Source organism: Gastrolobium bilobum, unplaced genomic scaffold (assembly GCF_033153095.1).
Source record: "Gastrolobium bilobum isolate Gb01-03AN ecotype WA unplaced genomic scaffold, APGP_CSIRO_Gbil_v1 utg10532, whole genome shotgun sequence".
NCBI classification, from domain to species: Eukaryota; Viridiplantae; Streptophyta; class Magnoliopsida; order Fabales; family Fabaceae; genus Gastrolobium; species Gastrolobium bilobum.
In genome coordinates this window covers 286,573-303,206 of record NW_026897440.1, presented here as the reverse complement: position 1 = coordinate 303,206, position 16,634 = coordinate 286,573, and the positions used below count along the sequence as shown (strand labels likewise).

General features: G+C 37.3%; 1 pseudogene; it reads right to left on the bottom strand.

The window, feature by feature from the left end:
- Window positions 1–13,387: 13,387 nt before the first annotated feature.
- On the bottom strand, window positions 13,388–14,624 carry LOC133306985 (zinc finger CCCH domain-containing protein 1-like; annotated as a pseudogene).
- Window positions 14,625–16,634: the final 2,010 nt, after the last annotated feature.

The following is a 16,634-nucleotide window of genomic DNA, read 5'->3' as shown; positions in this document are numbered from 1 at the left end:
TTCAGGCCCGACGTTCGAGATAGGAAGACGAGCTATTAGGCTCGGTTGATAGTTAGAGTTATTTCTACGCCAATAAGACGAGTTATTAAGCTCATTCAGTAGATAGATTTATTTTCAGGCAAATAAAACGAGCTTCTAAGCTCAGCCCTTGTACAAAAGATTTCGTTGAAATGCAAATAAAAGAAGCAGTTAATTAATTTCTGTCGTCTATGCATATCGATTTCTACGTAAGAAATTGAAGCCTCAGGAGCTTCCTGACCGAAAGGGAGTAAAATTTTGTTGACGAACAAAAAATAACCCCAAAACCGGCTAATGAAAAACCTCGGCAAAACATAAGTCGAGTATGACGAGATCAAAATAAGCACTTCAAGCATGAATAAAAAAGAAGCAACGGTCTCGGAAAAATGAAATTAACGACATACAATTTAAAAAGCCGACCTAAAGCGGCAAATATGTTCAAACAAAATAAAAAAGGGGCTCAAGGGCCCCGTAATCAAAATAACATAATAAAGGTCGGCATCCCGACCCCTTCATTCTTCAGCAGGAGGTGAAGTGGCACAAAATTTGGATCTGACCTCTCCTTCATCAGTGGATTCGGCCTCTGGGGTTCCAGGGACTATAATGCTGTCCTTAACCTCATAGGCCACGTCCATGCCATCTACCACCATGCCGGGATTTAGAACTTGAGCCCGAGCAATAACATTGTCGAAGGCTTGAATAACGGCTCATGCAACCACAGCTTTAGCCTCCTCGAAGTCGGCCTGCAGGTCTGCAAGTTGAGCATCCTTCTCCGCAATAGATTCCGAGAAGGACTCCTTCTCGACACGCAAGTCATTAGCCTTGGCGGTAACCACCTCCAAGTCCTTTTTAGTCTTATCTAGATATGAGGACAACTCTTGAATTCTGCCCTCCAAAGTCGACTTAGACCTGCTCAGCTCCTCTACCTTGGCGGAAAGAGATGAGTTAGAAGCAATAGACAAATCGAGGCTCTGATTAAGATCCTGAAAGGTTTGAAGCAACGAGATCGTCTTCAAAGAATCTTCCTCCATTCGTGCCAACATGGCCCTCACAGTAGAGGTCAAGCTCGAATTCCCAATGAGCCCAGAAGGAGGCTTCAGTACGGCCCTAAGGCGGTCCGAAACCCCCATTCTCCATAATTCCCCAGGCTCAAGGTTGACCAAATTCCCTGGGAGAGCAGATGGGGGAACTGAGAGCGGCGACGAAGCGGGAGCCCGCGCATCAACCATAATCACCCCGGCGCCGGCCGAGCTACCGCCGAGTATGGAATCTATCCGCCTTTTCTTCGGAACCTCTGACTCAAGAGGGGATGATTCTTTTGACTTTCCCTTTCCGGTTTTCTTGGGCAAAAACTTTTTATATTCGGCAGAGGTCATGCTGACTACAAAGGAAAGAAGCAAAGTCAGAATGCAGTTTATCAATTTGCAAGGCAAGATTAACTATAACAAAAAATAAAAAATAAAATGAGCTACATACCGAGCTCAAAAACGGCATCCCCCCCCAAACTTATCTACAATCCGACTTAAGTGAAAAACGCCAAACTGGTCGGTATATTCAATAAGAACTCGGACCGCCAGAAGTTCCGAGCTGGAAAGGGCAGTTAAAGGAGTGCCGTAGTCCTTTGGATGCCTTTGATAGTGTCTCGGCGTCCAGTATAGCTCAAACCGAGATGAAATGCCGCCGTTGTCGAGCCACTCCTCGGCAAACCAGGGAAGAGACTCAGAACGGGATACCACCTTAAAATAGGCATCCTTGAAACCCTTGAAATATTGGGAGTAAGGAATAAAAATCCCTCTGCCAGGGGTGCCTCGTAGGGTAACCCATCCTTTCTTGGCCTTGGATTCGGCGCCAGTACGGAAAGTATATACATCGAAGAAGAAGAGGAAAAGAGCAACGGTGCAGGGGAGGCACAAGTAGGCACACACCTGCTCAAAACCCAGAACGAAAGCCCATGAATTTGGGTGGAGTTGCGAAGGTGCAACCCTAAGACGTCGAAGAATTGACATTTGAAAGTCAGTAAAAGGAAGCCGGATACCTAATTTGGTAACAAGATCTCTGTAGAAGTAGAAGAAATGGGGCTCATCCAGTATAGGACCTAAACACACTGGAAAGTCGCCAGGTGGAAGAAGATCAACCCCGTTGGGATCTCCCACATGGAGTTGGGCCACCTCGGCAGGAGACATTGTGGACCGTTTTTGGAGAACTTCAAGAAGGACCTAATCTTGAGCGTCCGACCCGTCCATGACGATATCCCTGGAATATGAAGGACAAAGATCAGTACACATGTCAACCGATTCCGACCTTGGACTACCAGCGTCGGAATACAACGAAGACGAACTCCAAGAAAGAGGAATGGAGCTATCCGAACTACTGACAAGGTCGACAAACGAAACCCGACTCGATGCAGAGTCTTTTAGGAAGGAAGGGGTGACCGACTTAGGAATACCCAGCTCGGCCGAAGAGAGGCTGGATGAGCTAGCGCTCAAGTCAAGAGGAGGAACCCAATCCAGAACGAACCTCGTACCCGAAGCCACCCCAGAGGATGGAAGAATAATGGACAACAGAACTGGTTCAGGAGAGGAGCTCAGTCTGGGAGCTGAAGGATTCACTGGGGGAGGATTGCTCATGCCAAAGTTAAGTCGTGGCTGACGACCCCCTCTAGGTCGACTTGCTCCCCTCCTACCTCGGCCTCCGCGAGAACCACGAAGGCCCCCACGGGGACCACGGAGAAGCTGTTGAAGCTTCTCCTCCTCGGTGTATTCTCTACCAAAGAACCAACACTGGACGGAACGAGGCAAATGGCTCACCGCCTCTTCCCCCCCTCATGCCACCTGGATGGGGTGCCGGACCAGAGGAAGAACTAGGGGCACTCATTATGAACCCTCAACACTTCAAAGAGGAAAGGACAAACCTCATCTTCGGTTCTAGATGGAAGAAACCACACAGTGCAACCTAACCCCAACCGAAAAATGGAACAATTGGTAAAAGAAAAAGAAACAGAAAGGTACCTGAACTTAGGAGCAAAGATGGTGAGAACTAGACTCAATGTAGGGAAACCTTCACTGGAAATAAGGAGAGCTCCACGAGAGTTTATCACATGAAGAACTGTAAAGTCTGGAACCCGTTGAGAAGATGGTATTTAAAGGGCGACGAATGACTTGGGCGCGAAGGTGAAGGGTTTTTTCTTCAAACGGTTACGTGAGGAGGGGGACAAAAAAAGGGAATTCATCCTGGGAGCATTAAAGGCACCCCATCATAACCTGCGCAAAGTTGAAGCAGTACTCTCTGCACGATGCACAAACTACCAATGAGCGCAAAACACGTGGATTGCCATAACCGTCACAGCAGACATGATGCGAAGGGTCAGGATAAGGCCCAGCCCCAAGTTCCGTGATCAAGTATCGCCTGGGTTTCACGTTCCGATGCGACAACTCGACTAGCATGAAGAAAGACGAGTGCAAAGAATTTGGGCAATATCCGAAATGGTCAAATCCGACTTCAAGTGCAAACGTCATGGAAGTATAGTGAGCGTAATCTTGACGACTCGAACAGATTAAAGTGTCGACATCAAAGTCTCGAAAATCCAAATTCGAAGAATAGACTCGGATTAGTCGAATCCATGGCGACACAATGGAACCTCGGCATCCCGAACCCCGGAATACCGAGCTGGGGGGCAACTGTTATGGATATGTATATCATATCCCAACTACCTACTAGAATATCCGGAGAGATATGGAATCAGCAACATCTCAACAGCCTCAAACAGCCAAAGGATATAAGATAGGGATCACACCCCAACAGAAGTAGAGGGAATCCTACTACAATTGGGGGATCTCAAAAGGCACAATCCTAGGAAGGTAATCCTATAAATAAGAGCCTAAGGACCCCAGGTAAACACTTGGAACTCATTTATTACTTCTGCCCACACTGTGCACACACCCACCCCTTGGCTATAAGCCTATTGCTTGTGCGCAGTGATTGGGACCTCGGCTATAAGCCTAGTATACACTATCTCTGAGCGCATACCATACGGTATAACAATACGGTCTATCCAGGACCGAACAATAACAAAACACCTTAACTCTATAATATTAAATTTTTAAAAGGAAAGTGGAAGATGTTATTAATGTCAATAATATATGATTATAAACATTTGCACAACATTCATTTTTTTCAGAAAAAACAATTTATTTTATATATTTCAAACTTTTCATACACATGCTAATAAAGACAAATAAAAATTGTGTGTAATTTAAATTCGCAAAGAACTACAGTATGTGTGAGTGTTGTTGAAGATTATAACAATTTAACAAGAGTTTTTAATGGTTCCGTTTTTATCTATTGTATTTCTGAATAAGAAATATAGCCATATTATTTTTTTATTATGTTTTTTTTTTTAATATCTCCACGGGTTCAAAATTATTCCATTAACATGTCACTGTGTACCGATAGCGTAATATTCAACTGGAAGAATCGTGAGCGAATAGTTAATAAAAGATGTTTTTTTTTTTAATTCCAAAAAAAAATAGAAGATGGGTTTCATTAGACTAGCACTGGCAGCCTACAATGTCTGATCCACGGCCCACAAGGACCACTTGAGGAACCTGCCAGAGTACTACATGCTGCTTTTAGCATGAATTTTATTGCATTCCACCCATCGCATAATGTTGAAAATAATGTGTTATTTAATATGATTATATCACGTGACAAAATGTTAACCATACAAGGATCAATTAATAGTGATAATTTTATAATTAATTATTTTTATATTTTTCTCTCTTTTTTCTTATCACTATTTGTTCACTTTTCTATGATAGGGAAGGGCAGCATAGCATAATATATGAAAGGATTCACTCCCCGTAAATTTTGAGTTTTAGCAAAATAATAGTAACCCCACACGGGTGTTTGAATCACAGGGTCAAGAGTTTCAGAAGCATTTATTCCATTAAGGTTGAATTGCGAAAGCAATTAATTAAATAAAATATTAAAAAATAGCAGTAATAATAACTTCTCCCTAACAATTAAAAGAAATTCTTCTAATTTTTTATTTTTTAAATTTTTTTATCAGATAAACACTTTCATTTGAAAAGTTATTTTTAATTACTTAATTTTAATTGACTCTTGAAATATTTTAGACCGGTGGTTTAAATTTTTATTATTTTTTGGAAACAAGGTTTAAGTTCTTTATGCAACTCATTAGTCATTTCTCGTTATCATCACACGTGACAAAATGTAGCGGCAAAGCTCAAGCTCTTTTTAAAGTTTTTAAATACTCAAATTCAAATTTGAGATAACTAACTAAGTTGTAATAACTCTTAGTAAATAATTTATAATTTGAGTTTTAAATATCATCGCAAGAATCTTTTAGTAAATAATTTTTTAATTTTTTTATAAATATACTCAAACTATGCACAAATTATTTTATATAAATATGTAAGAAAATTGGAAACTGAAGCGAACAATAAGAAAGCTATTGTGTCTAGCTGTCCGTCTATGTAAAAAAGGACCCATGATAATCCATGTGAACAGTGACCGCTACGATGAGAAGTAAAGTGCTAATGGACGGAAAGAGAACGTGAAGCTGATGAACTTGTGCTTGTGATCCAAACCCATAATTTGAGCCAAAAGCTCTTCCACTCTCTCAGCTTTTGTCTGCCGTACATAGATATTGGAAAGGACCAAGAGAAAAAGACACTTATTTTCTCACGTGAAAAACGCTGCCACTTTACTTCAGAACCCCGTATCCTGGAATAAATCTTTTGCACTGTTGTACAGAAGATTCAGTATATCTCACCCATAAAAATATTACATGTCAGTTAATTTTATTTTATTTTTGTCAATTTTTTTTTCTCTTCTCTGATATGTAATGCTCTCATTAATAAAATACACTGAACCTAGATACAGCAGTAGTACCAAAGATTTATTCCGTATCCTGATATCACTTTTCTATCTTCAGTCTGGCCGATAAAAAAAATAAAAATAAAATAAAAACAGAAAAATAGAAGCATTTAGAATGGTTAGTGCACGTTCACTCAGTATTGAGTCTGAGTATGCCGACCAAAATAGCTGCAGGTGCGCGCCCAATGGATAGAATTTTAAGCTACAAAGAAAACTTGTATGTGTTCTGCCAAATACTGGATTAAGTATGTGTTTCTGTCTTGTCTTTGAAGTCATGTACACCACTTTATTATTAATCATACAGACAAAAAATTGTTATAAAAAAAAAATACAGACAAAAAGTTTTGTTAATTTGGCTTATATCTAATTAAAATACAATTTTTCTATTAATAAATCCATGTCCTCTTAGTTATCCGTCGTCTTATACATGTATACAGCACATCTTGTTTGTGAGGAGGGGACTCATTCTTCCACTTAAGTTGCCTTTTAAATGACAAATTGGTATAATATGATCCCATTGGTCATTTGATGGGTGCGTTATTATTCATACACAATTTTAACCTTTAATTTCCCTTATATCTAACTATTCACTCAATTAATCAATATTTAATAATAATTATAAAATTATATTAATTTAACTATATATATATATATATATATATATATATATATATATATATATATAGTGTCCATGAAATCATAAAACCCATCACAGATGATAATATTTTAAAAAGGAAAAAAATTACTTTGCTGCCAGTTTTCCATCTTTATTCTTTCTAGTATTAGAGGTTTGCAAAGGTACATAAAATATTTACATGTGACACGTGGTCAAGAAGAGACATATGATCGTGACTCATTTTCGAAATTTCTGGTTCAAGTGCCATGGTCTGATACCAAACTACACTCTCAGCTAGCCTTCCTGTGCAACATGGCTTATGTAATACCACAAATCAAGGTGAAGCACCAACTTCCTTCTCAAGATCTGCCATATTTTGTAATGAGATTTCATATATGTTTTTCGTTTTCCCTTTTCCATGTATGAATCATAAGAGAAACACAAACAAATACTATTCGCAATCAATTTGCAGGCTAAGGACTTCAGGAGATACTACAGCCTTCAGTTTATAACATCATGTTTAGAGAAGAAAGTTGAAGTAGCTAGTTAAAAGCCAAACTTGATCAGGACTCCACTCGCGTTCCTATATATGATTCAGTCTACTCTCAAGGTGTCTCGGAGAAAGATAAAGATAATGAACAGAAGCATCAAATCCCGCTAGCTTATGATATTGTTGTCTCTAGTGGTGGGTATGGGTCGAACTGAATTGAATTTTTCGCAAAACTGACAGTTCAAAGAACGGAACCTCTTTTTTACTTGAACTTATTCAATTCGGTTTAGAACCAGTTTGATTCGATTTAAAACTGATTCACTTTGGAAACCATTTTGAAACTGGTTCGGTTTAGAGAACTGGTTTGGATCTGATCTGGCATAACTGGTTTACCATCAAATACAAATGCCAGAAAATTCAGGGGTGGAGTGACTGCTACAAAATGGTAAAAGAATCAACATGAATGTAAGTTCCAATGCTTTTAAGGTTGAAAAGATAGATTACCAATATCCTTTCCAATTTAAACATGAACGAATTACCGGGATCCCAACTCTAAATAAGAGAAAGATTGAAAGAGGAGGCTATGGTGATAGAGAAGTGTCTACAAGCAAATTCAATGTCAAGGAAAGAATCTCCCCTTTACATTCCATCTAACTATCTACATTGAAGTTGGCCCCAGTATAGAGTTGAGAGAGATGTATCAGGTAGTGATCACTGCGTGCCAACCCTGCCCCTTTAAGATCATAGTTCCCTTCTCCATCCACCATACCTGAAAATTATGGTTTTGTCTTTAGATTCTGAAATTTCTATTATCAATTAAAGGTTGTTGTTAGAAATATATTGTAATTAAGATTTCCTTATTTTGTATTAGATCAGATTACATTAGGTTTGGGTTTAGCTCATTAGTCTGTTTATATATTGTACAGCCTTCATCAGTCAATACACACAGAAATATTTCAAATGTTCCTCTCTTTTCTCTTGTTATTTAACATGGTATCGGAGCTGTCTCCTTGTCACTTTTCGGACGCTTCTCTCTTTGCATACAGCTTCTGTCTCGTCCCGAACCACTGTCCGGTCACCTTTTCCGGCGATCCACATACCGCTGTGATCGTCTCCGTCGCGCGGTTCCAACGCCACCAGTCTCGTCCAATTTCAAGGTCACGCGCACCCTCACGCGCGCGTGACAGCTCGGCCACTCTCCTTCACTCCGGCGGCGTGTGGAGGCCCCTCTCCGGCCGCGACTGGTTGCGATCTTCTCGTCTCCTTGCGTAGGTTCTGATCTGGTCTTGTTTTGGTGTTTGGACCTCTTTTTGTGTTGACGCACAGATCCCTCTTCTACCGGTTAGTTTTTGACCTGTTCTTTCTGCTTTTTTCCTTTGATTATGGACACTCCTGTCTCCAATGTTTCTGTTTCTAGGACTCAGGCGGGACAAAAGACGGAGTCTACTATTTTCTCAAATTATATCCTTGCTCCGTTGAGTGTGGATAAATTGGATGGGTCCAATTATGATACTTGGTTTTCTGATCTGCGACTCTGGTTGGATGGGCAGAATTATACATCCCATCTCACCACTAAGGCTGAATCTGTGGCGAAAAATGAGCGCACACGATGGAAGATGATTGATGCTCAGTTGTGTACTCTCATTAAAGCTACTCTTCATCCGTCTATCAAGCAGATTTTTCGACTTGCTGTTACCTGTGAAGCTATTTGGAGTCAGGCAAAAGCTTTTGTGACTTGGTGGTCTGAGAAGCAAACATCAGGTCCTACTGCATCCATTGCTCCCACTGGTAATTCTGGTAATTCTTTTGCTGGCATATCTCAGTTGCACTCTATTGGCCCTTGGACTCTAGATTCTGGGGCTTCTGATCACATTTCTGGTAATAAGTCCTTATTCACTTCCCTTTGTACTACTGGTTCTTTTTCCACTATTACTATGGCCAATGGGTCTCTGGTCCAATCAAGGGGGATTGGCACGGTTCTTCTTTTACCTAATTTATCTCTGGATCATGTTCTATATGTTCCAGATTCTCCTTTTAACTTACTTTCTATTAGTCGGTTGACCAAATCCATTGACTGTGTTATTTCTTTTACTAAAACCTCTGTCATCTTTCAGGATCGGAGTTCGGGGAAGGAGATTACCAAAGGATGTGAGTCCAGGGCCTCTATCAACTAGTTTCCTCTTCTTCAGCCTGCTCCACTGTGGATTCTCCTCTTACTATCCATGCTCGTCTGGGCCATCCTAGTCTTGCAAAGCTTCAGAAGATGGTTCCCCATTTATCGTCTCGTTCTACTTTAAATTATGAGTCTTGTCAGTTTGAGAAACATACTCGTAGTACGTTTTCGAGTCGTCTTAGTCGTCAAGTTGTTTCTCCTTTTTCTGTGGTCCACTCTGATGTTTGGGGACCAAGTCGTTATTCTTCTACTTTGGGTTTTAAGTACTTTGTTACTTTTATTGATGATTATTCCATATGTACTTGGTTATTTTTAATGAAAAAGCGGTCTGAGTTGTTTTCTATTTTTCAGTTATTTTATAATGAAATAAAAACTCAATTTGGTATTCCTATTCATACTTTTCGTAGTGATAATGCATGTGAGTACTTATCTCATCAATTTCAACACTTCTTTTCATCTCATGACATTCTTCATCAAACATTTTGCCCTCATACACTTCAACAAAATGGTGTAGCCGAGCACAAGAATCGCCATCTGGTTGAAACCACTCGTGCCTTGTTAATTGATGGTAATGTTCCATACACATTCTGGGGTGATGCTATACTTACTGCATGCTATCTCATTAATCGCATGCCATCATATGTTCTCAATCATAAGGTACCCCACTCTATTTTATTTCCCATCAAGATTTATATCCTTTAACTCCACATGTGTTTGGTTCTACGTGTTTTGTTCATCATCTTGGTCCAGGTTTGGATAAATTAGCTCCCAAGTCTCATATGTGTTTTTCTGGGTTATCCTCAGTCTCAGAAGGGTTACCGTTGCTACTCTCTCACTTTATGTCGATACTTTATCTCGGCGGATGTCTCCTTTTTTGAATCAGTTCCCTTTTTTGGAACCTCTACTACTCATGTGGATACTGATTCTGTACAGTCGTCCTTCCCAAGTGACCTTCTTTACCTTCCGTCTTTACCCGTCCATGTTTCTGACTCTCCTTCTATCACCTTTTCTGCTGATGAGATCGAGCATAGTTCGTCAGATGTATCTGTGGACTCACATTCAGCTGCATCTCCTCCCACGGCTTCGGTCCCACCTTCGGATAATGACCTTCTCATTGCTCTTCGTAAGGGTACTCGTGATACTCGCCCTCCGGCCAGGTATACAGTCAATATTAGTTATCATCGTCTTTTTCCATCATATTTTGCTTGCCTTTCCTCTTTTTCCTCTGTATCTGTTCCTAAGACCACAGGTGATGCACTTTCACATTCGGGATGGAGACAAGCTATGATTGATGAAATGAGTGCTCTTCATCATAATGGCACATGGGACCTGGTGCCTCTTCCTTCTGGAAAATCTGTGGTTGGTTGCAGATGGATTTATGCTGTTAAGGTTGGACCTGATGGTCAAGTGGATCGTCTTAAAGCTCGCTTGGTGGCGAAGGGTTTCACTCAGGTCTTTGGCTTGGATTTTATTGATACTTTTTCTCCTGTGGCGAAAATGTCTACTGTTCGCCTTTTTATTGCCATGGCTGCTATTAGCCATTGGCCTCTCTACCAACTGGATATCAAGAATGCTTTTCTTCATGGTGATCTTGAGGAAGAAATTTATATGGAGCAACCTCCTAGATTTGTTGCTCAGGGGGAGTCAGGTCTTGTTTGTCGTCTTCGTAAGTCTCTCTATGGCCTCAAACAATCTCCAAGAGCTTGGTTTGGTAAATTTAGCAGTGTTGTTCAACAATTTGGCATGACTCGGACTGCAGCTGATCATTCTCTCTTTTATCGTCATTCTGCTTCTGGATCTATTTATCTGGTGGTATATGTGGATGATATTGTCATCACAGGCAGTGATCAGCATGGGATCACTCGATTGAAACAACACTTATGTCATCATTTTCAGACTAAGGATTTTGGGAAACGTCGATACTTCTTAGGAATCGAGGTGGCCCAATCTAAAGCTGGTGTTGTGATATCTCAGAGGAAATATGCTCTGGATATTCTTGAAGAAGCTGCTCTGTTAAATTCAAAGTTTGTTGAAACTCCTATGGATCCAAGTATCAAGCTTCTACCAAATCAAGGGGAGCCCTTTTCAGATCCTGAGCAGTATAGAAGATTGGTTGGAAAATTGAACTACCTCACAGTCACTCGGCCTGATATTTCCTTTGCAGTTAGTGTTGTCAGTCAATTTCTCAATTCTCCATGTCAAGAACATTGGAATGCAGTCATTCGTATTCTTAAGTATATCAAAGCATCTCCAGGGAAAGGCCTTGAATATGAAGATAAAGGTCATGATAAAGTGGTTGGCTATTGTGATGCTGATTGGGCTGGTTGTCCAACTGATAGGAGATCTACTTCTGGGTACTGTGTCTTTGTTGGAGGCAACTTGATTTCCTGGAAAAGTAAGAAACAAAGTGTAGTTTCCAGATCAAGTGCTGAAGCAGAATACCGCTTCATGGCGACTACTACTTGCGAGCTCATCTGGCTTAAACAGCTTCTCAGAGAACTTAATTAAGTTTGGAGACACTGGACAGGCAACTCTCATTTGTGATAATCAAGCAGCTCTACACATTTCATCAAATCCAGTGTTTCATGAAAGAACCAAGCATATAGAAATAGATTGCCACTTTGTTCGAGAAAAGGTTCTTGCTGGTGAAATTAAAACTAGCTTTGTACCCTCTAATGAGCAATTAGCAGATGTGTTTACAAAATCTTTGAGGGGCCCTCGAATAGAGTTTATATGTAACAAGCTTGGTGCATATGACCTATACGCTCCAACTTGAGGGGGAGTATTAGAAATATATTGTAATTAGGGTTTCCTTATTTTGTAATTAGGGTTTCCTTATTTTGTATTAGATCAGATTACATTAGGTTTGTGCTTAGCTCATTAGTCTGTTTATATATTGTACAGCCTTCAAATGTTCCTCTCTTTTCTCTTGTTATTTAACAGCTGCAACACAGAAACACAGTAATCCAAAAGAAATGTAAACAAACATTTTATTAAGAAAAAGCAATTTAACCAGTAATAAAATATTTGCGGAAAGGAAAGAGGCAAACATGCATGTTGGTTATGTGTTTGTCTGAGGACCTTCAATAAACTAAATTTTGAATTGTTATTTGTAGGCTATAATAGAAAGCATACAAAATTACTGGGGGAAGCTAAGAGCAGTACCTGATCAGACTGAGGATTCATCTGGCCATTTAAAATGTGGGAATTATGGCTTCTATAGTTTCATTTCATGGATGTTAAATTGCCAAGAAGAGACACTGCCAACCAAACCTGCAGGCAGACTTGAAATGCAGCCAAGGATGTTGATCCCTGGCATGCAGCTAATGATGCAGAGCGTCATTGCAAGTCTGCAAGTATAGATGCTGCCCGTGACTCTGCAGAATCATCATCAATGAAGTCAAGCCTCTTGTATATTTCCTCAAGCCTTTGTGAAATAGCATCAATGAAGTCAAGACAACATTGTCAGTTGTCCCAGTTTTGAGAGCATATACATTTTTTAGGCAAAACAACACATAAGGGAACAGTTTTTCCTGTCCCATTTCTTCCAACAAGACCTGCACATAAAAAAAAAAAAAATCACTCTCCGTTAAACCCGACTAGCGAATGTGGGGTGGAGGAAATGCAGCCTTATCCTTGCATAATTGCAAAGATAATATTTTGTGAATCCTTACCATTAACAAACTTTGAAAGAAGCAATAACCAGGAAATGTTTTTAAGTGATATTCAACTAAAGAAAATAAATAAATAAATAACAGAAACAGAATTAGTCATTATTCACAATTCAAAATGTAAATAAAGTCACAATAATGATTATTCCAACAATATATGTGAATAATTACAAGAGGTTAAGAACAGCAAAAAGAAGAACTCATACTTATCTTAAGAACGGTGATATTTAAGGTCATTCTATTCAAAACTAGTCAAGTATCAAACTGAGTTACACTGCAAAAAGAAGCACATCATGTACTACTAACGTGCTATTTAATAGAAAGAGGTAAATGTCTCACAATCAGACATTCCAGGATTTAATAGTCAAAGAAATACAACAGCATAAATCAGACCTAACCCCACTACGCAAACCTCTTTCTGTTATCAACACATTACTCTCTAATATTGAAAAAATGAGGGGGGGGGGGGGGAAGAGAACTTCTACTAAGCAAAGAGATCCCATGGATCGTATCGAGTGAGATTATTTACCCTGAGCCATCTTCCTGCGTATCTCATAAGCAACATTCAAAATGCCAAGCGTTGGCTGGTTGCAGACAAAACACTTCTTATTCTTTGCATGATGCTGTAAATAAAAAGAACAGAAAGTTAGACATGATTAAATAGAAATAAATGAAGCATTACTACAGTAGACACATCACAAGCATAAATGAACACATTCTTGTGCTTATGCCCAAAACACAAGATTAAAAGAACACCACATAGTATTAATTATGGCTGATAAATCTAGAAATCTTTCAGTTTCAGAGCTGAATAATCTAATCAACCAGAGTAATTAATCAGCCAAATGTTTTATAACAACTGAAACCAAATATAATCAAACTAGAGTGAGTAAATAAAATCTTAATTATAAATATTGAGTCACATAATCAAAACACTAAATAGCTTCAAACTGTTACCAATTGAAACTTATTTGAAACAACTGTAAGGCTATACCTTCAATGCACAATGCTCACAGAAGTAGTGCTTGCACTTGGTTACAACAGGATCAACAAAAGGTTTTCTACAAATGAAACATGCAAATGGTAACAAATCATCATCTTCTTCATCAGTCAAATTAGCACCCTCCTCATCCGGATCCACATCCTCGCCTGCAGCCAATCTCATCTTTCTTGCTTTCTCAGCTTCTTCCCATTCCTTCTCCATCTGCCACCCATACTTGTAATCCCCTCGATCATGCATAAACTTGCTCTCTACGAAAGCCAGCCTTGTGGTCTTTGTAACTGTTCATTCCCTTATATAATTTTCCATCTTCAGAAGTTGTGCCTTTTCCCTTCAGACACTCCGCTGCTTGCTTAAGAGCTCTTTCACGGATGGCACGAGCATCTTTTGAAAACTCGGTCTCAGTCTCCAGAGTTGCTGTTGCTTTGTTATCATGTTGAACTTGAATCTCTTTAGAAGACTCAAAATGAAAGACTGGTTTCCCAGACTCTTCACTTGGTTCAGCAGATGCTAAGCTTTTTGAAAGAAGACGACGACGATAAAAGAAGGTAGGCTGGGAAAAAAATCTTTGCGCTACCGTAGTACTAAAGATTCAGTACATTCCACCAATAAAAATATTACATATCAACTAAAGTTTTATTTTCTCTGATAAATTTTTTCTCTCTACTATGATGTTAATGCTCTCATTAGTGAGATGCACTGAATCTTAGTGCAAAAATTTATTCGTAGCTGCACTGGACCAAACTAACATCTTCCATTTTTCTTTTTTCTCAAGTCTCTAAACGCGGCGTTCTACCCAGTGAACCAAAAAAGAAAGAAAGAAATAAATATATAAACGGGTCGTTGCACTGTCGGATCTTCGGACCCCATAGGATTCTCAAGTGTCCTTGAGGTTTGAGCCCAATACCAACACATAACGAACATTTTTTATTTTTTTTTGGGTATGATCAGCTTTTTAGTTTAGTTATTTTGTTGGACGTCTGAAAAATCAGCTTAATACTTCTCAGAAAAAATAAAACTCTCCAAAAAATTAATAAGATAAATCAATTTAAATAGTTTGAGTTTGTAATGGATATTAATTAGATAAATTGAAGCTTAAAAAAATAATTTTCAAGTTTAATTCATTTATTAAAATAAAAAAATTTAAATAATGAACTTGACTTATTCAAAATATGAATATAAAGCTCGATTTGTTTAATCAATTTATGGATTAATTTTTTTCAATTATTAATTTATTTAATATTATTAAATTAATATTTAGCAGGTATTTTATGAAAATAATAATAATTAAATATTAAAATAACAAGAGATTTTTTTTAATGTGAAAGTTAAGCATAATTCTTTGAATAAAATTACAATTCGCTAAATAATAATAATAAAATTATTATTTATTATTATCATTATTATAATTATTTGTATTTTTTTATATAAAATAATTATTTTTTGTGATTGTGAATACATTATTCATGTATATAAACTTTGATATTAACTCATCTATAGAACTGGCCCTAAAGTTAATATTGTATTTATTTGCTTAGTAAAATTTAGATCAGCTTATGTATTATTTATTGTTCAAATTCAGCTGATTTTGTATTGAGAATAAGTTAGAAAAAATATAATATAAAATTGTTAACATAACATTCATTTAATAATTTAAATTTTTTGGTTGAATTAATATTTTATATAATCTAACTTGCATTTTAAAAAATAATAATAAATGATAAAAAATTACCAAAAATTATTAATAAATATAGATTTATTGTTTTTGTATTGTTTTAAGTTTAGATTTCATAATTTTATATACAATTTACTAGGAGCAGCATACAAAGCTTAATTAAACCGTTCGAACATCAGTGATTATGAAAGAGTAAGATTTTTTATCGTAATATTTAACAAAAATTGCGTATATAATAATCAAGCAAAAAAATTTACTAGGACCAACTTGTAACTGGAAAATTTAAAATTGCAAGTGTTTTTTTTTTTTTTCAAAAATCTCCTCTTAAAAGTATTTATATTGTCAAGTATTTTTAATCATAAAATAAGTTAATTTATGGTTTTTATTATGATATTACGAAAAAGTGTTTGTCATCTTAAATTGATACAAAATTATGTTATTTTTTAAATGAAATTATGTTATTTTAATGTATTTTTATATTCTCTGTCGTTCACTTACTTTTTCTTCCTAATTTTATAAAAGAAAGAAAATGACAAAACATATCAAAATAATATAGTTTCATTAAAATTGACATAAAATTATATAATTTAAAATAATAAACAATTTTTCCATGGTGTTATGCAACTAAATCACCCTACTTATTTTAACAAATACTGGAATCTGAATTAAACTAAAATAAGTTAATTTAAAAAATCTTATTTTAGCATAAAATTGGATGAGGAGGAGTGCATTTCAAAAGACAGAAAAAGAGAGTAGACATACTAGAAAAGTTATAGTTTATTAAAAGGGATGACTTATTCTTCTTCTTTTTTTTCAGCATATCTTATTTATCATTTTCGAATATCATTAGATTAGAATTTTAATATGAGAGAAAAATAATAAAAATTAATTAAAATTCTAATCTAACAATATTAGAGAATGATAAATAAATTACGCATGAAAAATAAATGGGATAATTTATCCTTTATTAAAGTAACATAACACATTCACCACAAAAAAAAAAGTAACATAACACATAAATAACGTTTCTTTGACAAGTGAGTGACCAAGGGTTTGTTTTCATCATAAATTCAAACCATGACTTAAACAAATT